The sequence below is a fragment of the Aegilops tauschii genome, chromosome 6 (genome assembly GCF_002575655.3).
Source record: "Aegilops tauschii subsp. strangulata cultivar AL8/78 chromosome 6, Aet v6.0, whole genome shotgun sequence".
Classification (NCBI taxonomy): domain Eukaryota; kingdom Viridiplantae; phylum Streptophyta; class Magnoliopsida; order Poales; family Poaceae; genus Aegilops; species Aegilops tauschii.
Window position 1 is genome coordinate 430,380,158 of NC_053040.3, and position 26,947 is coordinate 430,407,104.

Consider the following 26,947-nt stretch of genomic DNA (forward strand, 5'->3'; position numbering starts at 1 on the left):
CGGGCAGGGGGCTGATGAGCTCCCCTACATGACAAGGCACATCCAACAGCTGATTGACGCGGTCGCAAAACGGCATGAAGCCGGCGCCCACGCTGAGAGTCCTCCCCCGCGCCGAGAACACGCCGCGACATCCCGGTCGCCGACCGCGAGTGGCGCCCACGCAAGGAAAGACAAGGAGCCGGCTGCCAGCCGCAGCCGGACTTGAATCACCATCGAGCGCGACGCAGAAGGCCGCCCTCAAGCGGTGGAGCGCCAAGGCGATCCGCCTCCTCCCCCGCCTCGTGGGGAAAGATATCCCACCCCGCCGTCTGTCACGCATCCGACTCTCGGTGGCCGACTAGGCCACTGCGAAGGAGTCGGCGAGAACGACGCCCGCCACTGGATCGACCGCCTAGCACGGTCCCTGGCACTAGAAGAAGAAGACGATGTCGGCCCGCCTTGCTTTGGCCCCCGCATCCGCGACGAGCCCTTCCCCAAAGGGTTCTCGCTCCCCAGAGACACGCCCAAGTACAACGGCTCTGTGAAGCCGGAAGATTGGCTCATCGACTACTCTACCGCTGTCAGCATAGCGAACGGCAACAGGCGCATAGCCGTGAAGTACGTCCCTCTCATGCTTCAAGGCACGGCGCGCACCTGGCTAAACAGTCTCAAGCCCTATAGCGTCAACAGCTGGCTGGACTTCACGGAAGTCTTCGTCCGCAACTTCACCAGCACATACAAGCGGCCTCCAAAGCCCCGCCAGCTCTCCTTGTGCGTCCAAGGGCCCAGTGAATCGACTCGCGACTACCTCACGCGATGGGCCGAGCTCCGCAACTCCTGCGAGGGGGTGCACGAGGTTCAAGCCATCGAATACTTCACTGCCGGGTGCCGAGAGGGCACCCTCCTCAAGCACCGACTCCTCTGCGACGACCCGGCTACCCTCGACGAGCTGCTGGTCATAGCTGACAAGTACGCCACGGCCGACTCCTCGATGAAGACCGAGCTCCGTGTGGACGCCTCTGGGAAGGTGCTCACTCCGGCTCCCACGACGCCGGCTGGCGACTCCAATCGGCGCCCCTACCAGAACGACCACAAGCGCAAGGCCCCTATGCCGCCTTCCACCAGTCGGCAGGTGGCCACTGTCGAAGACGAGCAGCCCGAAGAGCAGCCCGCCCCCAAGAAGAAGGGTGGCAGGACGGCTTGGCAGCCGGCCTTCTCCTACGAGCAGACTCTCGATGCCCCCTGCAAGTTTCACAGCGGCGCGAAGCCGTCCAACCACACGACCCGAAAGTGCCACTGGCTCACACGGATCTCCAAGGGCGAGGGGCTGGTGCCGCCTCCGCCTCCCGGCCCGCCGCCTCCAGCCCCCCAGCAGCTGGCTGCTCGACCAGCAGTCGGAGCCATTCAGGACGAGTTCCTAGATGAGCACGCCGCCTACGTCGTCTTCACGAGCCAGGTTGAAGACAAGCGCAGCCAGCGCCGACAGCACCAAGAGGTCAACGCAGTCGCCTCCAGCAACCCCGAGTTCATGCATTGGTCCGAAAGGCCTATCAGCTGGAGCCGGGCTGATCACCCAGAGGTGATGCCGTCCCCTGGCTCCTACGCATTGGTGTTGGATGTCACCCTCGCAACGGAGAGGCGAGCTGCCCGATTCTCCCGCGTACTAATTGATGGCGGAAGCAGTATCAACATACGGTACCGCGACACCATGGAGAAGTTGAACCTCAAGGCGAAGCAGCTCATGCCAAGCCGGACCGTGTTCCATGGCATCGTACCAGGCCTGTCCTGTTCCCCAATCGGCAAGATCAAGATGGATGTTCTCTTCGGAGACAAGGATCACTTTCGCCGAGAAGCGATCTGGTTCGAGGTAGTGGACCTGGAAAGCCCTTACCACGCCTTGCTTGGCCGACCTACCTTGGCCAAGTTCATGGCTGTGCCCCACTACGCCTACCCGAAGATGAAGATGCCGAGCTCGAAGGGGATCATCACTGTAGCCGGCGACTACAAGAAGTCTATCGAGTGCGCTGCAGCCAGCAGCCGGCTGGCCGAGTCCCTCGTGGTTGCAGAAGAGAAGAAGATGCTGGAGCGAGTTGTGGCCATGGCCGGCAAGCAGCTGGCCCTGTCCCCAACCCCAAGGAATATGATGCGCAGGGCTCCTTCCAGCCGGCCAAGGAGACGAAGAAGATACCTCTGGACCCGGAGAACCCGGAGAGGTTTGCTGTTATTGGTGCAAACCTGGACAGTAAATAGGAAGGCGAGCTCGTCGACTTCCTCCGTGAGAATCGAGACATCTTTGCATGGTCCCCAAAGGACATGTCGGGTGTTCCGAAGGATTTCGCCGAGCACAAGTTACACGTCCGAGCGGACGCGAAGCCAGTCAAGCAGCCTCTCCGCCGACTGTCGGAGGAGAAGAGAAGAATCGTAGGAGAAGAGATAGCCCGGCTCCTTGCCGCCGGCTTTATCATGGAAGTGTTTTTCCCAGAGTGGCTTGCCAACCCAGTCTTGGTGTTGAAGAAGAACAACAAATGGCGTATGTGTATAGACTACACTAGCCTCAACAAAGCCTGCCCCAATGATCCGTTTGCCCTGACACGGATTGATCAAGTGATAGACTCAATAGCCGGATGCGAGTTGTTGAGTTTCTTGGATGCCTACTCAGGATACCACCAGATCAAGTTGGACCCAGCAGACCGCCTGAAGACCGCCTTCATCACACCATTTGGAGCTTTCTGTTACCTGACTATGACATTCGGCTTGAGGAATGCTGGTGCCACTTTTCAGCGTTGCATGCAGAAATGCCTCCTCAAGCAACTCGGCAGAAATTCCCACGTCTACGTAGACGATATTCTGGTGAAGACGGAGAAGCGCGGCACCCTGCTGGAAGACCTCAAAGAAACATTTTCCAACTTGCGCCGATTCCAGATCAAGCTCAACCCCGAGAAATGCGTGTTCGGAGTACCAGCCGGCCAGCTTCTAGGCTTTCTGGTCTTCGAACGCGGCATTCAGTGCAACCCTGTGAAGATCAAGGCCATTGAGAGAATGGAGATTCCCACCAAGTTGCGAGACGTGCAGAAGTTCACCGGGTGCCTGGCCTCCCTAAACCGCTTTATCAGCCGGCTAGGAGAGAAGGCTCTCCCCCTGTACCGACTCATGAAGAAATCCACTCATTTCGAGTGGAATGACCAAGCAGACCAAGCCTTCCATGAGTTGAAGAAGATGCTGACCACTCCACCTGTCCTGGCGGCGCCGATTGAGGAGCCCATGCTCCTCTACATTGCCACGACTAGCCGAGTGGTCAATACAGTCATCGTGGTCCAGCGCCCGGAAGAAGGCCGAGCCCAGTTAGTCCAGAGGCCGGTATATTATTTAAGCGAAGTACTGTCCACCTCAAAGCAAAACTACCCGCACTACCAGAAGATGTGCTATGGAGTGTACTTCCCCGCCAAGAAGCTGAAGCCCTACTTTCAAGAGCATCCCATCACGGTCGTGTGCACTGCCCCGCTTGCCGAGATCATAGGCAGCCGGGATGCATCCAGCCGGGTGGCTAAGTGGGCCATTGCGCTGGCTCCTTACACAATCTTCTACCAGCCCCGCACCGCCATCAAGTCCCAAGCATTGGCCGACTTCCTCGTCGACTGGGCCGAGACCCAGTACCTACCGCCGGCTCCCGACTCCACTCATTGGCGGATGCACTTCGACGGGTCCAAGATGCCCACCGGCTTGGGAGCCGGCATCATCCTCACCTCTCCCAAAGGCGACAAGCTCAGATACACGCTGCAAATCCACTTCGCCGCCTCCAACAACGTGGCTGAGTACGAGGCGCTCATACACGGGCTTCGGCTAGCCAAAGAGCTTGGCATACGCCAGATCCTGCGTTATGGCGACTCAGACTTGGTGGTCCAGCAGTCATTTGGCGACTGGGACGCCAAGGATGCAAACATGGCGAGCTATCGATTCCTCGTCCGGCAGATCAGTGGATACTTCGAAGGGTGCGAGTTCCTTCACGTGCCACGGGGCGACAACGACCAAGCAGATGCCCTGGCACGGATCGGCTCCACCCGACAGGCTATACCAACCGGTGTCTCTCTCCAGCGTCTCCTCAAACCGTCTATCAAGCCGTCTCTAGAGTCGGACTCTATCTTCGTACCGCCCGCCCCTGACGCAGCCGGAGCCGACTGGAGGAACCCAGCAGGCGGCTCGGGGACTTCAACAAGCGGCTCGGGGACTGCCGTAGTCGCACCCGGCTCGGGGACTTCAGAACCCGGCCCAGGGACTGCAGCAGTCGGCTCGGGGACTGTAGCGGCACAAGAAGCGGTGGCCGACTCCAACTCTCCAAAACCCAACCTGCCCACCTGGGTCACAGTGGCCGTACTGACAGTAGAAGAAGTCACAGCTCCATCATGGGCCCAGCCCATCCTCAACTTCCTAGTCAACAGAGAGCTGCCGACTGATGAGATCTCGGCAAGACTAGTGCAACGCCGAGCCGGAGCATACGCAATAATAAACAGAGAACTTGTCAAGCGTAGCGTCACTGGAGTCTTCCAGCGCTGCGTCGAGCCAGAGAAGGGCATAGCAATTCTCAAGGATATCCACCAAGGCGAATGCTGCCACCACGCAGCCTCAAGATCACTTGTCGCCAAAGCTTTCCGCCATGGTTTCTTCTGGCCGACTGCTTTGCAAGATGCCAAGGAATTAGTCAAGTGCTGCAAAGGATGCCAAGTCTTCAGTTCCAAGCAACACCTGCCGGCTTCTGCACTCAAGACCATCCCCCTCACCTGGCCCTTTGCCGTTTGGGGGCTGGACATGGTGGGCCCATTCAAGACAGCCCGCGGCGGCATGACACATCTGCTTGTCGCCGTGGACAAATTTACCAAGTGGATTGAAGCGAAGCCGATCAAGAAGCTGAACGGGCCGACTGCCGTGACATTCATCGCAGACATCACTACTCGGTATGGTGTGCCACACAGCATCATCACCGACAACGGCACAAATTTTGCCAAAGGAGCACTGTCACGTTTCTGCGCGACACAGGGCATCCGACTGGACTTAGCGTCCGTTGCCCACCCGCAGTCAAACGGCAGGTCGAGCGAGCAAACGGCCTCATCCTCTCAGGCATCAAGCCCCGACTGGTGGTACCACTGGAGCGTTCGGCCGGCTGCTGCCTCGATGAGCTGCCGGCTGTCCTCTGGAGTCTGCGTACTACCCCAAACAAGTCAACCGGCTTCACTCCGTTCTTCCTTGTATATGGTGCCGAGGCTGTCATCCCAACTGACATCGAGTTCGAGTCGCCTCAGGTCACCATGTACACAAAGGCGGAGGCCAAGGAAGCACGAGAAGATGGCGTCGACCTGCTGGAAGAAGGCCGGCTATTAGCACTCAGTCGGTCCGCCATCTACCAGCAGGGTTTGCGCCGTTACCACAACCGAAAGGTCAAGCCAAGATCCTTCCAAGAGGGCGACCTTGTGCTCCGGCTGATCCAGCGAACAGCCGGCCAGCACAAGCTCTCGGCCCCTTGGGAAGGCCCTTTCGTCGTCAGCAAGGCACTAGGCAACGAATCCTACGACCTGATTGATGCACAGAAGCCAAGAGCACGCAAGAGGGATGATTCCGGCAAGGAGTTGGAACGACCATGGAATGCAAACCTCCTGAGAAGATTTTACAGTTGAAAGCAGTATGTATCATGCTACCTTTTTTGCATTAAGTACGAGACAACAGGCCCCCTGAGGCGCACTCGGGGACTGCCCTCCTTTATCTATGAATGACAAGTGTCATATCCATGAATGTATTATTACATTTGATTTTTTGTCTGGCACCGGGTTCGACTAGTCGGCCCAGGGACTGGCCGCCTTAAGTTATATTAAAAGTTCTACCTGAAGTCAGACAAGTAGTGTGCCAGCACCTGAGCCCTCTCTTGTTGAAAGTCGCAGCTCGAAGAACCGACTGTCCGACTGGCAAGAGCCAAAGGCAGAAAGGATGCCCACACGAAAAACGGCTAAGGGCTAACGAACTTATATAACACAAAGCCGGCCTCCAACCACACCTACCAGCTGTCAAAATAGCCGGCTGGCCGGCCTCCCAGTCACTTCGCTATAATCCAACAAAGCTAGAGTACTTGCCCTCCCAAACTGGCCAAGCACTTCTCCAGCCACAGACTGCAGAGCAGCTGTCCGGCTGGGAAGGCGGCAACCAAGGGAGGGTGGCAAAGGAAACAGCCGAAGGATGAAAAGCAAAGAACAAGGGAAAGCCAAACGCATGCATAATTATATTTACACATAAGGCCTTCAACAGGCCGGCAGTCAATATAGTTCGAATACACCCCCAGTGGGTGGAATTGTGCAAACTTAACAAAATACTGTTCCAAGAGTGGTAAAACAGGAAAGTAGAGGCAGCAGACTAGACTAAAGGCGCAGCAGGGAGCCGGGCTGGTCAGTGGAAACGGCGGCGCCGGCTGGAGGAGTGGCCGGCTGGCGGGTCTCGGCTTGGTCATCGCCGGCTGCAGGCGGCGCGCCCGCGCGTGCCTTGTTGCTGGAGGCATCGTCAAGCAGAGGCTGACCGGCCACCCCACCATCTGGCGCGGCGTCTTCACCCTCCTCCTCCTCCTCCTCCTCGCCCTCGTCGTTGGAGTCGATCTCCTCCGCCGAGTCCTCGCCGTCTGCCGGGTTCAGCCCGAACCACTCCTCTGGCTGAGCAACGCCGTTGTCGTCCACCTCAGGAGCGAAGGCGCTGGTGTCGGTGTAGTCGGCGATCACCGAAGCTCACTGGATGATAGCCGGCCGCACCGGCTCCAGCTCCGTGTCGGCCTCCTGCCGCCAGGTGGCCAGCTGGTCCAAACTCAGCTCCGGATACCAGGCCTTGACGAACTCCAGCGCCCGCCTGGCGCCGGACCGAGCCGCAGAAGCCTTCCATGCCTCGAAGCGGCCGGCTGCCACCTCCGGCCAGTCGGCAATCCGAATGGGGGTGCGGGGAATCACCTCACCAGGCCAGAGAGCCGCCAACACCTGTGCCCCAACACGCTAAAGCCGGCGGAGCATGCGGTAAGCCGGCTGGAGGCGGGCTTGAATTGCCAAGAGCTGTTCCTCCAACGACCGGCGAGCGTTCGGCGCGATCTCGGCGCCTGCCTGCCTTTGTGCCTCGCGGTGGGCCTCGACGACCTGGTTGGCGGCAGTAGAGTAGCCAGGGAAGTACTCTGCGCAAGAAAGAAAAAGAAAGAAGAGAAAAAACACCAAGTCAGAAAATGAACCAAACGGCAAGCGGCAAGCAAGGGACGAAGAAGAGGGCGGCCTACCGTCAACCAAGTCTCCAATCTGGCCGTAGCCGTTGATCAACGACTGCCTCGCCTCGGCCCAGCTTGCCGCCTCTGTCTCATATTCAGCTTGAAGGGCGGCCTCGCTATCCCGCACCACCTTCAGGGCCGCCTTGTGGCTCTCCTCCTGGTCGGCCAGCCTCTTGGCCAGGCGGTCACGCTCCTGGGCCAAGGCATCAAACTCGGCCTCCTTAGCGCGAAGGGCGGCCTGAGTCCTACCCAGCTGCTCCCTCAGTTTGGCGTTGGCTGCTGCAGGCATGGCAGAGAAGAAAGAAGCAATAAGGAAGAAGTCGTCAAGAAAGATCCGACCCAACTGCTCAGCAGTCGGGCCGAATCTCGGGGACTACACCCAGTGGGTGCGCTGACGCGCCCCCACATGAGATAAAATATGAAGCACTTACCCCGGCTCTCAGATAGATCAGCATTCTTCTGGGTCAGCTCCCGAGCCTGGGAGTTGAAGGCAGCCGCGCGGAGGTTGTGGTAGTCCTGCAAGTCAGGCAGAGAAGAGAATAAGAACAAGATAGCAAACAAAGCCAGCTAAGAAGTTCCAAGCCGCCTGCTCAGCAGCCAACTTGGAACTCGGGGACTACACCCAGTGGGTGCGCTGACGCGCCCCCACGGAAGAAACCAAGATCAAAAAAGCAAAAACGGGAAGACTAACCCGAATGGCCGCCCGCGTCGCGAGGAACTCGTCATTGTATTTCCTCAGCGCCGCAGCCTGGGACGGAAGCCGGTTCCGGACTTCCTGCGCCGCCATGTTCACCACGGCCGTCCCTCCACCCGGCGTCCACCCCGAGGTGGCGCTGGCCGCCTCCACATCCAGGGCCGACGAGCCGGAGCCCGCGGCCTTCTGCGGGTCCGAAGTGGCCTTCCCCGCGCACTGGCGCGATGGCGACTGGACCACCAGGTCCGTCCTCGCGGCCGGCTCGCCCCCAGCCGATTGCGAAGGCGGCACGTTAGGCCAGCTGCCTTGAGCCGCCCCAGTCGGCGAGGCCGGTGCCACCTCCCTCTCCGGGACGACGTAGTCATCCTCCCTCTCCAACCCCGGCTGGTCGCCGCCGGCTTCCTCCGGCGGGGGCTTCGGGACCTCGGGCGCCGTGACACGCAGAGGGGTGACGAGCAAGGCCCCCTCCGCTGTCGCCGCAGCCTCCGCTTGGGCCTTGGCCGCCGCGTCGGCACGCGCCTTCGCCGACTCCTCCTCCTCCCGTGCCGCCTTGGCGGAAGCCACCCTCAGCTCCTCCGCCTCCCGCGCCTCCCGCGCATTTTGCTCCGTCGCCGCCTGAAGCTCGACGCGGGGGTCCACACGGCGGATGCTCACGGATCCTCCCGGCAATCCAACCACGGAGGCGGTAGCAACCCGCTCAAGAGAAAGCGGAGCCCTGATTTTTGAGAAATGACAAGGATTCAGAAATCATCAAGAAAAGAAGAAAGAATATGCAAAGGAATATACACTTACGCCGACACCGTCTGCGGCTGCTTCCCCACCTTGCGGAAGCGGGCCGCCTTCGCGGCCGCCTCATCCCGCCTGGTCGCTGCCGCCCCGCCCTTGGGCTTCTTCGGCCGACTGCCGAACAAGCCCGACGCGGCCCAGCGCTTCTGCCTGCCGCACCGAGCCGGCGGCGCGGCGGAAGAACCCGCGCCATGGCCGGACGCCGGCTGGCAGCGTGGGACGATTTCCGCCTCGTCGTCATCCGGCCAGTCGTCGAAGCTGACTCCAAGCCCGGAGCCGCCTGCTTCGCCGCCACCCGCCTCGGTGTTTTCGTCCATGGCGGCCGCCCCCAAGTCATGGTCCTCCAGGTCATGCTCCGCCCGGTCGGGGAGAAATCAGCGCTCCGCCCCCGACTCGGCCGCATGTCGAAGGAGAGGGCTCTGCCAAGACGTGCCGACTGGTCAGAGTCGGCCAAGGAAAACTCGGCGACAAAACTAAGAGAAAAATGGTAAAGAGAGCATACCGTAGGCGGAGGATGTGCACGGGAGTATGGCTCCTTGGCAAACCGCCACTCTGCGGAGAGCTTGTAGTTCGCAAGATAATTCACCATATGAGCCACCTCGTCGTGCGGCATATCCTTGGTGCACATCCGACTCGGATCGAGTTGGCCGCTCATCTGACAGATCAGGTGAGGGCGGGTTTGAAGCGGAAACACCCGACGTGCGACGAAGGCGGCCAGCAAGTTGGACCCGGTCAGGCCCTCCGACTAGATCATCACCCGGAGTCGGGTGACGGCCGCGGCTCCAGCCTGCGACAGCGTCACGGCCCGATAGGACCACTGGAGCCGCCTCCCAGCCGGCGGGCCAGCTACGTAAGCCAGCAAGTTGACGTAGTCGCCTTGCGGGGCGATGTTCTTCACGTAGAAATACGACTTCTGCCAGAGCTTCACTGACTGGATCAGCGTGATGACGGGGAAGGGGTTGTCGGCCGCCGGCCTCCGCATCGCGATGAATGCGCCGCTCTGGGCCAGCATGCCCTGCATGCGGGTGCCGAGCTTAGATTGGAAGAACTCCCCCAGAGCTCGAGGGTGGGGAGAACGCCAAGAAAGCCTTCACACAGGGTGACGAAGGCGAACAGCACCACCACCGTGTTCGGAGTGAGGTGGTGTGGCTGGAGTTGATAGAAGTCGAGGAAGGAGCGGAAGAAAGCGCTCGCCGGCAGGCCGAGGCCGCGCAGGAAGTGCGAGCGGAACACTACCCGCTCGCCTTCCTCCGGCGCCGGCATGATCTCCTTCTCCGGCGCGAGACGGACCCGCACCTGGTCCTTGCCGGGCAACTGCCGCGTTTTGCGGAGGAACTCGATGTGGTCCATATGGACGAGGGAGCCGCCCAGTCCCCGCCGTACGGCATGGTGGCGAGAAGCTAAAGAGGAAGAGTGCGGCGGCGGAGATAGCACGGCCCTGCGACGGCAAAGCTGCGGGGCGGAGTGAAGATTGGTGGAACGGCGCGGCGGCGAGGCGCTGCTGCGAGGGAAAGTAGGAGGAAGAAGATGGCGGAGAGGAGAGGGGCGTGCGAGCGTCTGCTGCTTCCCCTCCTCCCCCTACTTATAGCCTCGTGCGGCGAAGCCGAGGAGGCGAGACGTGGGGAGGAACGTGGGATTAACTGCGCCCACTCCCCCACGTCCCGCGATTATGATGCCCTAACGGCGTGCGGAAACCGCCGCCGGAAGACGTGCGGACAGCTCTGGGCCACAGAGGATCCGCGCCTGGGCCTAGGCGTAGGAATGGTGGGCCCCCGGCCTGCGGCGACGTCCTGTCGCGCGCGTGGGTTGGCAGGCTTTTTTCAGCCAGAAGATGCCACGTGGTTCGCAGGCGGTGAGCGGCCGGCCCGCGGCCCGGCGCACGCGCCAACGGACTCCCGCCTTCCGACTTTAGAAATTTTCGCCAAGACGGCGCGCCCAACCGAAGCCGGCTCCTAGCTACTGGCTAGTCAAGATAAGAAGCTGACCGAGCTTCTCGACCTCCTCTCAGCCTCGAAGCCCAACCAGCTTCGGGGACTACTGTCGGTGTCAATGGCCACGGGTAGCCTAACCAACTCCCCTTGGCTCTTTGCAAAATTATCAGGCCATTCGAGCCTTCAAGCATACAGAGCATAGGGCCGCCTTCCCCCGGCCGGCTATCCCCAGGGCCGACTACCAGAAGGCGACCCGGCCTCAGAAACCTTCCCCAAGAGGAACGACTCCCAGAAGCCGGCCATGAAGAAAGCCGACTCCCAGAAGCCGGCCAAGACTGCACCCACCAAGACTATATCCACATAACGGTGATAAGACAGGGCGTGGCCACAGTACAGCCCACTACCCCCGAATCCCGAAGCAGGCATGGCCACAGGGCGCCGTATGGGCCAGCCATCCCCCGTCCGGCGCGGCACTGTAGCCATGTTGGCCTCGATGTCACCCACGACAGGCGCCAGTACGGCCCGCGGGCGGCGGGCCCCTTTAGCCAGAGAGACACCCGAAGGCGGCCCGGCCTCCCCTAGTCGGCCCGGGGCGTGGTCGGCTCCGAATAGCCGGCTACCTTCCTCCCTCGAAACATGTGCCTCATTAAGGAGACAAGACGAGGTAAGGCTACAGTGAGAGCCCGCAAGGCGGCAACACTGTAGCCACGCTTACCTCGACAAAGCCCTCGTCATCAGAGGCGAGGCAACAGTAACCAGCCGCCGACAAGGCCCCCAAGCGGTGGGGCCGGTCTGTCGGCCAAGAGGCCGGCAGCCGGCGGGACCTACCAGTCGGCGGGCCCCAATGGCCCGCGGAGAAGCCGGCAAGCAGAGACACTGACGGCTGGGACCCGCGCCCAGCCGGATTACCATTGTACCCCTGGGAGGTAGGCCTATATAAACACCCCGGAACACCCATGCAAAGCGTTGATCTCATAGAGTTTCACACACCACATAGAGAGAAAAGGAGAGCTAGCCTTGCCCTTCTTCTTCCTATAGCCAAACAGCTCAAGGAGCACTTGTAGCTACTCGTACTGATCTAGTGATCATGCGGAGACCCCGCAGAGCAGGACTAGGGGTGTTATCTCCACGGAGAGCCCCGAACCTGGGTAAGATCCGCCGGCGTGCATGTCTTCGCCTTATCCCATTTCCAGGCACCGGCGATGTCTTACTGGCTCCCACAATGATAAGCCACCCGTTGGCATATGTCGCACCTACCACCCGACATTTGGACTGTCGGAGTAAATGGCCACGGGTAGCCTAACCGACTCCCCCTGGCTCTTCGAAAAATTATCAGACCATTCGAGCCTTCAAGCATACAGAGCATAGGGCCGCCTTCCCCCGGCCGGCTATCCCCAGGGCCGACTACCAGAAGGCGACCCGGCCTCAGAAACCTTCCCCAAGAGGACCGACTCCCAGAAGCCGGCCATGAAGAAAGCCGACTCCCAGAAGCCGGCCAAGACTAAACCCACTAAGACTATATCCACATAACGGTGATAAGACAGGGTGTGGCCGCAGTACAGCCCACTACCCTCGAATCCCGAAGCAGGCATGGCCACAGGGCGCCGTACGGGCCAGCCATCGTCCGGCGCGGTACTGTAGCCATGTTGGCCTCGATGTCACCCACGACAGGCGCCAGTACGGCCCGCGGGTAGCGGGCCCCTTTAGCCAAAGAGACACCCGAAGGCGGCCCGGCCTCCCCTAGTCGGCCAAGGGCGTGGCCGGCTCCCAATAGCCGGCTACCTCCCTCCCTCGAAACATGTGCCTCATTAAGGACACAAGACGAGGTAAGGCTACAGTGAGAGCCCGCAAGGCGGCGGCACTGTAGCCACGCTTACCTCGACAAAGCCCTCGTCATCAGAGGCGAGGCAACAGTAACCAGCCGCCGACAAGGCCCCCAAGCGGTGGGGCCGGTCTGTCGGCCAAGAGGCCGGCAGCCGACGGGACCTACCAGTCGGCGGGCCCCAATGGCCGGCGGAGAAGCCAGCAAGCACAGACACTGACGGCTGGGACCCGCGCCCAGCCGGATTACCATTGTACCCCTGGGAGGTAGGCCTATATAAACGCCCCGGAACACCCATGCAAAGCGTTGATCTCATAGAGTTTCACACACCACATAGAGAGAAAAGGAGAGCTAGCCTTGCCCTTCTTCTTCCTATAGCCAAACAGCTCAAGGAGCACTTGTAGCTACTCGTACTGATCTAGTGATCATGCGGAGACCCCGCAGAGCAGGACTAGGGGTGTTATCTCCACGGAGAGCCCCGAACCTGGGTAAGATCCGCCGGCGTGCATGTCTTCGCCTTATCCCATTTCCAGGCACCGGCGATGTCTTACTGGCTCCCACAATGATAAGCCACCCGTTGGCATATGTCGCACCTACCACCCGACAGGAAGGACTGTCGGAGTAAATGGCCATGGGTAGCCTAACCGACTCCCCCTGGCTCTTCGAAAAATTATCAGGCCATTCGAGCCTTCAAGCATACAGAGCATAGGGCCGCCTTCCCCCGGCCGGCTATCCCCAGGGCCGACTACCAGAAGGCGACCCGGCCTCAGAAACCTTCCCCAAGAGGACCGACTCCCAGAAGCCGGCCATGAAGAAAGCCGACTCCCAGAAGCCGGCCAAGACTAAACCCACTAAGACTATATCCACATAACGGTGATAAGACAGGGTGTGGCCGCAGTACAGCCCACTACCCTCGAATCCCGATGCAGGCATGGCCACAGGGCGCCGTACGGGCTAGCCATCGTCCGGCGCGGCACTGTAGCCATGTTGGCCTCGATGTCACCCACGACAGGTGCTAGTACGGCCCGCGGGCAGCGGGCCCCTTTAGCAAAAGAGACACCCGAAGGCGGCCCGGCCTCCCCTAGTCGGCCAAGGGCGTGGCCGGCTCCCAATAGCCGGCTACCTCCCTCCCTCGAAACATGTGACTCATTAAGGACACAAGACGAGGTAAGGCTAAAGTGAGAGCCCGCAAGGCGGCGGCACTGTAGCCACGCTTACCTCGACAAAGCCCTCGTCATCAGAGGCGAGGCAACACTAACCAGCCGCCGACAAGGCCCCCAAGCGGTGGGGCCGGTCTGTCGGCCAAGAGGCCGGCAGCCGGCGGGACACACCAGTCGGCGGGCCCCAATGGCCGATGGAGAAGCCGGCAAGCACAGACACTGATGGCTGGGACCCGTGCCCAGCCGAATTACCATTGTACCCCTAGGGGGTAGGCCTATATAAACCCCCCGGAACACCCATGCAAAGCGTTGATCTCATAGAGTTTCACACACCACATAGAGAGAAAAGGAGAGCTAGCCTTGCCCTTCTTCTTCCTCTAGCCAAACAGCTCAAGGAGCACTTGTAGCTACTCGTACTGATCTAGTGATCATGCGGAGACCCCGCAGAGCAGGACTAGGGGTGTTATCTCCACGGAGAGCCCCGAACCTGGGTAAGATCCGCCGGCGTGCATGTCTTCGCCTTATCCCATTTCCAGGCACCGGCGATGTCTTACTGGCTCCCACAATGATAAGCCACCCGTTGGCATATGTCGCACCTACCACCCGACAGGAAGGGTGCTGGAATAACTCAGGGGGACCCACAAGCCCTGTAGGCGCGCCCAGGGGGTGGTCGCACCCTGTAGGCTTGTGGCCCACTGGTGCACCCCCTGATGTGTTTTCAGTGCCAAAAATTCTAAAATAATGTGGAAAAATCATACAATTTTTTTTGGGCATTTGGAGAACTCTTATTTTCTGGTCATTTTTTATTGCACAGATAATTCAGAAAACAGAGAAATAACAATATTTTTGCATCATTTATTCTAAATAACAGAAAGTAAAAAGAGGGTACAGAGAGTTGTGTTTACTAAATTCATCCATCTCGTGCCCATCAAAAGGAATCTGTTAACAAGGTTGATCAAGTCTTATTAACAAACTTCTTCTGAGTGACATGAAACCGGAGAATCCTTGTATAACACTAGGTTACCTCAACTGGGATATGCATGTCCCCAACAATATGAATATATATTTCTTTTTGACAGTAGGGAGGGGAACGCAAAACCTCCAATAGTAATTGTTGAAATTTTTCCAATATAATTGATACTATTCACTTGAGGTTGTTTCTTCAGAAAGTGCACTGTATGCTCATTACCATTAACATGGAAAGTGGCATTGCCCTTGTTGCAATCAATGATAGCCCCTATAGTATTCAAGAAAGGTCTACCAAGGATGATCGACATACTGTCGTCCTCGGGTATATCAAGAATAACAAAGTCCGTTAAAATAGTAGCATTTGCAACCACGACAGGCACATCTTCACAAATACCGATGGGTATAGCAGTTGATTTATTAGCCACCTGCAAAGAGATTTCAGTTGGTGTCAACTTATTCAAATCAAGTCTAGGATACAAAGAGAATGGCATAATACTAACACCGGCTCCAAGATCACATAAAGCAGTTTTAGCATAATTTCTTTTAATGGAGCATGGTATAGTTGGTATTCCTGGATCTCCTAGTTTCTTTGGTATTCCACCTTTAAATGTATAATTAGCAAGCATAGTGGAAATTTCAGCTTCCGGTATCTTTGTTTTATTTGTAACAATATCTTTTGTATACTTAGAATAGGGAGACATTTTTAGAATGTCAGTCAAAGGCATACGCAAAAAGACAGGTCTAAGCATTTCAACAAAGCGCTCAAAATTCTCATCATCCTTTTTCTTGGATGGTTTAGGAGGAAAGGGCATGGGTTTTTGAACCCATGGCTCTCTTTCTTTACCATGCTTCCTAGCAACAAAGTCACTCTTGTCATATCTTTTATTCTTAGGTTGTGGGTTATCAAGATCAATAGCAGGTTCTATCTCCACATAATTATCATTGCTAGGTTGAGAATCAACATGAACATCATCATTAACATTATCACTAGGCTCATGTTCATCACCAGATTGCGTCTCAGCATCAGAAATAGAAATATCATTTGGATTCTCAGGTGTGTCTATAACAGGTTCTCTAGAAGCATGCAATTTCCTATCTGTTTTCTTTTCCCTCTTTGAAGGACTAGGTGCATCGGTATTAATTCTCTGAGAATCTTACTCAATTCTCTTAGGATGGCCCTCAGGATACAAAGGTTCCTGAGTCATTTTACCACCTCTAGTCATAACTCTAACAACATGATCATTTGTTTTATTGTTCATCTCATTTAGCAAGTCATTTTGTGCCTTCAGAACTTGTTCTACTTGAGTTTTTTCCATGGAAGCATGTTTACTAATAATTTTGAGATCATTAACTGTTGGGGATATAACCCCGCGATGTGACCCGCCCAGGAGGGGCCGGGTTACACTATTGGCGACTCAGAGGCAAAGGATAATGGGCCTAAGAAGACAAAAGGACTGGAGGCGGCTTAAAAGGTGGGCCCATTGAGGGCCCAAGACCTGAAGGTGTGAACCGCCCGATGGCGACTTGCCTAGCGAGGCAACGCGACTTAGAAACTGAGTTGGTCACGTTGTGTGATTTGGCTTGGACTCTTGTAAGCCTAGGGCCTCGACCTGTGTATATAAAGGCGAGACCCTGCGGCAGGTTTAACTCAGAAAAACAATTGATCGAGAGCTAGGTCAAGTAATTCCGATCCCTTGTAATCGAGATCCAATCAATACAACACAAAGTAGGACGTAGGCTTTTACCTCGTTGTGAGGGGCCGAACCTGGGTAAACTCATGTCTCTTGTCCCGATCAAACCCTTTAAGCTAACCTACGTTGCGATGGCTCCACTCCTAAGTCCTTTCACAAGGACATCTGTTGTGACAAAACCACGACAGTTGGCGCCCACCGTGGGGCTAGAGCACGGTGGTTTCAAGTTCTTGAAGGGCAATTTCCCAAGGATCGAGGGATACGCTGTTGGCAGGATGACCAAGATTCGTTGCGGCAAGCTCTACATCGACGATGCTGGCTGGGGCCCTGAGGCCGACTCAATTGAGTACGGGTACCGGGTCCCCTTCGGCGGGATTCACGTCTACATCGGCAAAATCGGCGAGTCTGATCCTGAGCTAGACATCTCCACCAAACTTATCGAGTCGGCTCAGCGTATGCAACCCGCCCGATTCAACCGGAAGCACGTTTTCGTTGGTTTCACGCAAGGCATGGAGCTTGCGGAAGGTTCCGAATCTGGAGGAGAGATGGCCATCTACTCAGGTGATGAGTCCTCAACCGGAGAGACAGAATCTATCTACTAGCTTTATGACGGCGGGTTTGGGGGCTACTCCGATGGCAACAGTATTCCGGACACCTAGAGCCGCCCTCCAGGGCTGCGATCTTCATGGCTGGCACTGGGCCGGCTCTCAACTCGTCAATAGCTGCGGCTATGATGTTTGGATCAACTGCTGCTGCGACAGCTGGGGCTGGTGGCTCAGCCCGGCCGCCGGCTCAACTTTTATCTGAACTCTTGGGCACTTTGACGACCCTGTTGGCAACAGAGGTCACTACGGCAAATCAAGCACAGCATAATGCAGAGGTTGCAAAAGTGCGAGATGAGGTAGCCAAGGCTCAGGAGGAGCTTAATGCAGAGAACATCAGGATGGCAATTGAGCAAGCTCTGATGGACGCTGAGTCACAGCGTATAAGGGCGGAGGCTTTCCGCCCGAGTCTGGATCAGAATGCATATAATGCTGTCCTTCGAAGGAGATATCAAACCCGTTTGGCTTTACAATGCGAGGCGCGGAACCTATTTAACACGCCCAGGGCAGGGCCAAGTAACCCGCGAGGTATAGCCCGGGCGGTTGAAGTCCCAGGAAGCGGGGCGGCTCAGCCTCGATTACCAGACCTGCCCCGCAGGGATCAGACCCCGCCTTGACGTTTTTCAATAACATCTGGCCATTATTCTAACCCGGTGGATAGCATGATAGCGGCGGCTACCCGGCTTAATGCAATCCCCATTACGGATGAGACGCCTTTTGCAGCTGAGGCGCAGAACGCGATTGAGCTCCTACAGACAGCAGTCGCACAACAAGAGAAGTATACACATAGCCGTGAGAGGGTGCACTCGACCCCCCTCCCAAGCCACAGTTACAGCCGGTGCATTGAGTCACCGACGGTTTCAATAAGCGACCGGCGGCGTCGGCCAAATCAATATGACCCGCCCCATGGGAATAACTCGCCCCTTACTCATGCTCAGGCGATTGTGGATGATGCCAGAGCTCGCCGAGAGGAGGAGGCTGCAGCGGCGGCTCAACTAGGGGCTTATCAGCAGCCTCCAGAGATCCCTTCAGCATCAGTAGGGGCTGGCGTGATCTCCAGGTCTGCTGGGGTACCTTGTTTAGTACCATCTTTACGTAATGAACGTCTGCCTAAGGATTTCAAGGGTTCTCGTAAGGTGGCTAACTACACGGCTGATCTCCCACCTGAGGCCTGGATTGAGAGTTATGAGCTAGCCATGGAGATGCTGGATGTCAATGATGTTGTATGTGCCAAATATTTTACTATGATGTTGGATGGAATAACTCGAACCTGGTTAAAAGGATTGCCAGCCAACTCCATTAATTCTTGGGCAGAATTGAAAGCACAGTTCATTCAGAATTTTAAAGGAACGTGCAAGCAGCCTTTGACGATTATTGATCTTGATAACTGTGTGCAGCGTGAAGATGAGTCGGCTCATCATTGGGTTCGGAGGGTCTTGGCTATTATGCACTCTTCAGACAGTATTGTGGTGGGTCAGGCGGTTCTGATTTTGGAAAAGAAATGTCACTTTAGCCCCTTCAGCAGAAGCTTGGGCGGCTTAAACGTCATTGTAATGATATGGTTGAGCTTATGGCCGCTCTCATTAAGTATGCCGACTCTGATACTACCAAGGACCCTGGATCTGATGATGAAAAATCCAACAAGGGAAAGAAAGGTGGTAATGGTAAGGTTCAACAACAGAATATGGCAGGGCACAATTGAAACAACCAGGGTAATGGTGGTAAGCGCAAACAACCCGATGGCGGGTCAGATCTTGTAGCTAACACCAACATTGGATATAAAAACAAGCGCCATAATGGTAAGGGTAAGCCGTCCTTCGAAGGGAAGAACTTTAATATTGAGGCGATGATGAATGAACCTTGCCCAAAACACAGTCTGCCTAATAAGCCAGCGACTCATGCTTGGAAGGACTGTTTTATCATGCGAGAGTACATGAATTCCAATTTCAATCAGAATCATGGTAACAATAATGGCCCGCCAGGCGGGTCGGGATCTGGTTCACAAGGGCCTGGCTTTGGTGGTGGCGGTTCAAATTCTGGTTATCAAGGACAGGGCAATCAGGGTGGTTATAACCAACAATCTGGTCAGGGTAACTAGCAGCATCAGTCGGGATATCAGAGCAATCCAAACAGCTCAACAGTGTCTAGTATCATGTTTTCACCACAAGTCTTTGCAAACGAGATCAGAAGGTCCATAAGCGTGTAGTCAGTACTCACTACAAAAAAAGACACATCCGTGACATTTTGGGCCGAACGAATTTTTTCCTGTCATGCTTATGACACTCCTATGATGATAATTGTGACAAAACCCGGTATCATCATAGATGTGGTGGGATTCTACTTCTATGACAAAAAATCATGATAGAAAATGGGCTTTTCGTCCTGGGCATGCCGGAGACGCACCTACATGACATTATTTGGGCCGTCCATGACAAAAAAATCATGGTAGGAGCGAGGGCGAGGAAAATTTCGGGGACTTCCCGGTTATGGTGGGTGGTCGGGGCTAAGCGATGCACGGAGGGATTGCGCGTTTCTCTCATACACGTACGCGCGTGTGTGTGAGGTGTTGGGCTCTGACTGAACCCCAGCGAGGCATTCACTTACTGAACCCGAGCGATTGCACTAGCTACGCGTTACTGAACCCGAGTGCTCGATCGATCCCTGGCCGTTAACTAAACCCGATCGAGCGATTCCTTCGCTACTACTTCTAACTGAAGCCGATTGAACCTGCGGCCTCTTGATGAACAGTGAGCGTTGTTGGGGGTTAGATGAACAGTTCCCGGTGGGGGTTGGATGAACAGGACCCCGTGGTAGTAGTATATAGGCCGTTGTCGCTGGATGAACAGGACCCCGAGAGGAGGCTGCCACAGCCGAGCTGGTTGATGTGGATGAACAGGACCCCGTGGAGGGCTGGTTGAATAGTACCTGGTGGAGGGCTGGATGAACAGTAGCTCGTGGATGATTAGTAGCCGGTGGAGGCAGGAGGAAGATGTGGTGGATGAACAGTGTAGGTGGAGGCTGAAGCAAGTCGACGGTGGGTGAACATTAGCCCGTGGAGTCCTGTTTTGCGGAACGCCACACCCCTCTGATGAACAAGACCCCCGTTTCGACAGTAGCACTCCAACACAAGTCCGTTTCCTCTGTTTTGTGGTACGCCACACCCCTCCCGATGAACAGGACCCCTGTTTCGACCGTAGCGCTCCAACACAAGTCTGTTTCCTCTGTTTTGCGGTACGCCACACCCCTCCCGATGAAAAGGACCCCCGTTTCAAGCATAGCCGGTTGAACAGAAGGCCGTTTCCTCCATAGTACGGTATGCCAGAGTCCATTTCGGCTGTTCCATCCAAGCTGGTTGGCTCCCGTTGAACAGGACGCATTCCGTTGCCTCCCGATGAACAAGATGCTGTTTCTCCGTTTCGATTGAGCCAGTTGGCTGCCCGATGAACAGGACGCCGTTGATGCCGTCCGTTGCCTCTCCATGTACACGAGCCCTGGCCATACGTATGCGCGAGTATGCATTCGAGACCCCGCCCGTATGTATGTACGTGGCCGTATTTTTTGGCATGTGGTTGTACGTACGTGTACACGGTTTAGAAGGGACAGCCTGAACTGCTACGTCGGGGTCTCTACTACTACACGTGCCATTGCATGCTCGGCCACGGTTCATCGTTGCAGAGAGACCGATCGACCGGTATGTACGTACACGTTTGCGACAACATTACATACGCTTCGACCAGGCGGGTCGTGGCTATCAGGGAGGATAAGGAGGCACTTCCATGCGTGCGAAGTTATTGATGGTGGGTCCGAGCTGTCAGTGGGAGGATTCATTTTTTTGCGCCTAATATGGAGGCACTTTCCTTGCGTCCGAAGATATAGCTGGTGGGTCCCAGCTGTCAGGGGGAAAATGTTTTTTTTGCAAGGCCCTTCCGGTAGGTCCCTGCTGTCAGGTGGAGGAGTCATTATTTTGCGTGTAATAAGGAGGCACTTCCTTGCTGCGGCCATGGACCCAGCTGTCAGCCTCTCCACATACAGTCCTCCCGATGTAAGTCGTTGCTTGACCACGTTGACCACGCTGCGCCGAGAGCACCAAGGCAGTGGACGACGGCAAGGCCTAGGAAGAGAATGACCCAGAGCCCGGGAACACACGACAGTTTGTTCCCATGCGGAGGGACGTACGAGGGTTTACTGGTTGGGGTGCAGTGTGAGGCTGCCGTCGCCGGAGAATAACAGTAGGTCTGGGTGAGTACAGGGATGGCCAGGCCAGCGATGGGAGTAGGGTGGGGCAGTGAGGCATGCGCGGCAGCAGAGCCGGCCATGGGAGGCAGGAGCAGGTGGCACGACCAGCGCTGGTTTGGGCAGCTGGAGCAAGAAGACCAGAGGTTGAAGAAGCACTACGACCATTGGATGGACATCGTATGGTCACTGGAGCTAGAATCGTCCATATTGACTAAGTTGACAAACCCCTGCGTTCGCGTCAACTTAGTAGGCCCACAAGTCAGCCTCCAACTATGGTGGGTCCCAGATAGTAGGAGGAGTATTCATTTTTTGTGCGTAATAAGGAGGCACTTCCTTGCATGCGAACATATAGCTGGCGGGTCCAAGCTATCAGCAGGAGGAACGTTTTTACGCAAAATACAGAGGCCCTTCCGGTGGGTCCTTGCTGTCAGGTGGAGGAATCGTTATTTTGCGCGTAATAAGGAGGCACTTCCTTGCGTGCGGTCGTGGACCCAGCTGCCAGTCTCTCCATCTACAGTACTCTCCCGATGGTTGTCATTCGTTGACCACGTCGCGCCGAGAGCACCAGGGTGGTGAACGACTGCGAGGCCTAGGAAGGGAACGACCCGGAGCCGGGGAAGACTCGGCAGTGGTTGCCCATGCGGTGGGGTGTACGAGGGTTTACTAGTTCGGCTGCCGTCGCCGAAAAATAATAGGAAGTGTGGGTGAGTAGAGGAATGGTCTGGCGAGCAATGGAGTAGAGTGTGAAGGAAATATGCCCTAGAGGCAATAATAAAGTTGTTATTTTATATTTCCTTATATCATGATAAATGTTTATTATTCATGCTAGAATTGTATTAACAGGAAACTTGATACATGTGTGGATACATAGACAGAACACCGTGTCCCTAGTAAGCCTCTACTAGACTAGCTCATTAATCAAAGATGGTTAAGTTTCCTAACCATGGACATGAGTTTTCATTTGATAACGGGATCACATCATTAGGAGAATGATGTGATGGACATGACCCATCCGTTAGCTTAGCATATTGATCGTTCAATTTTATTGCTATTGCTTTCTTCATGTCAAATAATATTCCTCCGACTATGAGATTATGCAACTCCCGGATACCCGAGGAATACCTTTTGTGTGCTATCAAACATCACAACGTAACTAGGTGATTATAAAGATGCTCTACAGGTATCTTTGAACGTGTTTGTTGGGTTGGCATAGATTGAGATTAGGATTTTTCACTCCGAGTATCGGAGAGGTATCTCTGGGCCCTCTCGGTAATGCACATCATAAGAAGCCTTGCAAGCAAAGTGACTAATGAGTTAGTTGCAGGATGATCTATTACGGAACAAGTAAAGAGACTTGCTAGTAACAAGATTGAACTAGGTATGAAGATACCGACGATCGAATCTCGGGCAAGTAACATACCGATGACAAAGGGAATAACGTATGTTGTCATTACGGTTTGACCTATAAAGATCTTCGTAGAATATGTAGGAGCCAATAAGAGCATCCATGTTCCGCTGTTGGTTATTGACCGGAGAGGTGTCTCGATCATGTCTACATAGTTCTCCAACCCATTGGTCCGCACGCTTAACGTTCGATGACGATTTAGTATTATATGAGTTATGTGATTTGGTGACCGAATGTTGTTCGGAGTCCCGGATGAGATCATGGACATGACAAGGAGTCTCTAAATTGTTGAGAGGTAAAGAATGATATATAGGACGATAGTATTCGGACACCGGAAGTGTTCCGGAGAGTACCGGGTACATATCGGGTCACCGGAAGGGGTCCGGGCACCCCCGGCAAAAGATATGGGCCTAATGGGCCAAGAGGGGAAACGCAGCAGCCAGCAAGGGCTGCTGCGCCCCCCATATGGGCCGAACCAGAGGAGAAGGAAAGAGGGGAAGAGAGAAGGAAGGGGGGATTCGGCCTCCCCCTTCCTTCCCTCCTCCCTCCTCCCTCCTCCTTCCTTCCCCCTCCGGAACTTATGGAAGGGGGAGGCCGAATTGGGGAGGCGCCCAAGTAGGATTCCTCCTACTTGGGGCACCCCCTTGCTGCTCCCCTCCCTCTCCCACCTATATATACATGGGAGGGGGCGCTTAGAACACACAACAACATCTGTTAGCCGTGTGTGGCGCCCCCCTCCACAGATTACACCCTCGGTTATATTCTCGCGGTGCTTAGGCGAAGCCCTGCGCGGATCACTTCACCATCACCGTCACCACACCGTCGTGCTGATGGAACTCATCTACTTCCTCGACACTTTGCTGGACCAAGAGTTCGAGGGACATCATTGAGCTGAACGTGTGCAGAACTCGGAGGTGTCGTACGTTCGGTACTTGATCGGTCAGAACGAGAAGAAGTTCGACTACATCAACCGCGTTTTCAAACACTTCCGCTTTCGGTCTACGAGGGTACGTAGACACACTCTCCCCCTCTCGTTGCTATGCATCTCCTAGATAAATCTTGCGTGAGCGTAGGAATTTTTTTGAGATTGCATGCTACGTTTCCCAACAGGGTGGGGCGGTGCGGCCTGCGCTGCAGCATAGCCAGCCACGGGAGGCGGGAGCAGGCAGTCCCACCGGCGCTGGTTTGGGTGGCTGGAGGAAGAAGATCAGATATTGAGGAAGCAGCACGGCCGTTTGATTAACATCCAACGGTTACTGCTGCTAGAATCGTTTGTGGACTAAGTTGACAAAGCCTTTCGTACACGTCAACCTAGTAGACCCACAAGTCAGCCTCCAAATCTGTCCCAAACAGCATACGGCCCGAAATTTCTAGCGAGATTCAAATTTATTTAAAAACTAAACATACCTTAATTTAAATCCAATGAAATTTTACCCGCACAAAAACAATGAAATTTAAATCTCAAAATCCTAAAGAAAAAAGTATTTTGGAACTAATTGCCTGTTTGCTATAATTTTTAATTTTATAGCCCATTTCTTATTACTTATAGCCCATTTTTTATTACTTATAGCCCATTTTCTAGGCAAGCCCAAATGCATCCCTCCTCGTCTTGAAAGATTTCCGGCCCAGCAGGGCATAGAAAAGCAAGTAGGCCTACGTTGGTTATTCTGCAAAAAAATAGTTGGGCTAGCCATTCTCAGAAAGGAAAAAAACTAGGTTGGTCATGTGGTAAACATATATGAAATAAAAGCCTGGGCTAGACGGGCCACAGCTCCCACACAACCCAGTTGATACCCTTCTCAGCCCCGAAACAAAAAAAGACAAAAAATTGCGCACGCTGCTGGGTCCCGGGTGTCTGCCAATCCTTATGCAGCTAGATCACTTATTGACTAAGTTGACAGTGGCCTGCGGCCCAGATGTCAGGAAACCATCAAGAGGAACCCTTTTCTTCTTGTAATACAGGAGGCACTTGCTTGCCTACTGCCATGATCCTGGTGGGTCCCTACTGTCATCCTCACCATGTACAGTCATCTCCTTATTCCTCTCGGTTGTTGACCATGTTGATAACACCGGAGGGTGGCGCCGCGGCGAGCGAACCAAGGCGGAGGATGATGGCGAGGCCTCAGACGGGAACGAACAGGAGCCGGGGAAGATGCGCAGAGTTTTACGGTGCGATGTGGCCATGATGCATGCGCGGCAGCACATCCAGCCGTGGGAGGCGGGAGCAAGCGGTCCAGCCAGCGCTGGTTTGGCTTTGGCGGTTGGAGGACGAAGAGACTGAAGAAACACGACAGACGTTGAATGTCAATCCAACGGTCAAGGTTGGCACAATCATTTGTTGACTAAGTCGACACCAAGTAGCATACTTATATATATATAGGAAGAAAAGAAAAACTGGGCTCGTTCGCCAGATAACATTCCCGAAACTGCGACCGTTTGATCTTGCGTCGCAACTAAAACTACGAGGAAAATGCGTTCGTTTGCCGTCCTCCTCCCAGGGAACGTTCGCCACATAAGTGACTAGCACCCTTGGTTTTCAACTGAGAGGTCTTGGGTTCGAGTCCCAGGAACCCTCAATTTTCTCCTCCTTCCTTCCTCGCAAAAAAAAATCAAAGACTTGAGAAGGCGTATAGAACAAGCTAGTGTACAAGTAAAGAGACGTTGCTGAGTTTTAGAAAAAAGAGAGGCGTGCTCCTGTAGCTGGTTCGAATCCAAACCTAGACTATGACTATATATGGTGCTATGCTACTCTGCAAGTAATGAAACTGACATATCCAACGTTCGCTTCTCCTCTTCTCTACTTACTTTGTCTAGCATCAGAAGCTCTGGGCGCAGCAACCATGTCCGCTGGCGGCTCGTCCACCAGCTCTTCAGCAGGCAACAACCAGATATGCGCCAAGTCGCCACTCGTACCATCGCCTGTGGGTCTCATCACACCCCCGCCGGCACACACACCGCAGCCGGTTCCTCATCGCAACCCGCTGCCGTTGGTGTGGCGCCACTGCTGCAAATCACGCAGAGTCATCCGTCGCGTCTCAACCACAATAATCAACCCTGGCCGAGTCTTCTACAAATGCCTGAATCATGGGGTAATAATATGTTTAAGTGTTGTTCCGCTGCTTTCAGTTGCTGATTTTTTTAATAGTTTGGTTGATGATCTTCCAATTTGATTCGTGCAGAAAAGGGAATATTCGTGTGATTTGTATGTCTGGGAAGTTGCTGATGTGAGCTAATGGAACTACGCTGATTATTTGGTTAGCCGACGAATCCCAATACCAGTAGGTTGGGGTGTTGGACAAGTAACTAAAGGAACGGCAGAACAGGAAGATGCAGAGCATAAGGTTAAAGATGCAGTTCCTCTGATCATGGCCAAGCAACAGCTGCTGAACGGCCTTGACAGCAATGAGGAGATCAAAGCGCTTGTGAAGATAACGGGCAAAATCGTTGTGCTTTGTAGGATGATTGTCTCTTTATTTGCAATGTATGTAGCACTCATGATGTATTCAGTTGCTATGACATGAGCACTTTGCTGAAACTAGTAATAAATGAAACATGTTTAGCAGGCTAGGCATAGTGTTGTGAACATCTAATGATTGCTATTAACGGAAATCGGGGGGTATCCCCTTTTGCTCATAAATAAATAAATAGCAGAGGCCCTTTTGCTAATAAATAAATAAATTAGTAGAGGCCCTGTCGGGTCAGCTTTGTTCCCATTCGAAGACGTAGAGCAAATTGCAGTCCAACAACAAACTATGTCATCACATACAAGTTTCACAGCCAAATATGAGTACAACTAAACAACAATGTCATCATGTTTTAGTCATCATACAATCACCAAACACAAATCAACATACATCATAAGTGATGTTCTCACAGCAAAATACTAAACAACAACTTCATCAGGTTTCAGTTGTCATAGCAAACACAATTTCACATAGTAGATAAAACGTCGTCTTCTGACAGGCAAATACGACAAAAGCAATCTAATCATCATCCGCAGCAGCAGCGTCAACATCATCAACATGTGTATCAGTTTGAATCGTAATCCCCCCCAGTGTCATTTTCTTCTTCATCCTCAGTGTCCTCGAACTTTGGCATCTTATTTATCAACTCTCGTATTGATGTTGGCTTGAACTACATCGGTATTTCCCCAAAGAGGAAGGGATGATGCAGCACAGCAACGGTAGGTATTTCCCTCAGTTGAGACCAAGGTTATCAAACCAGTAGGAGAATCACGCAACACTACGTGAACGGTACCTGCACACAAATAACAAATACTCGCAACCCGACGTGTTAAAGGGGTTGTCAATCCCTTTCGGGCAACGGCGCCAGAAATAGGCAAACAGACGTGAGAGAGTTGTAAATATTGATGGATCGAACGCCAAATAAAATAAAGTGC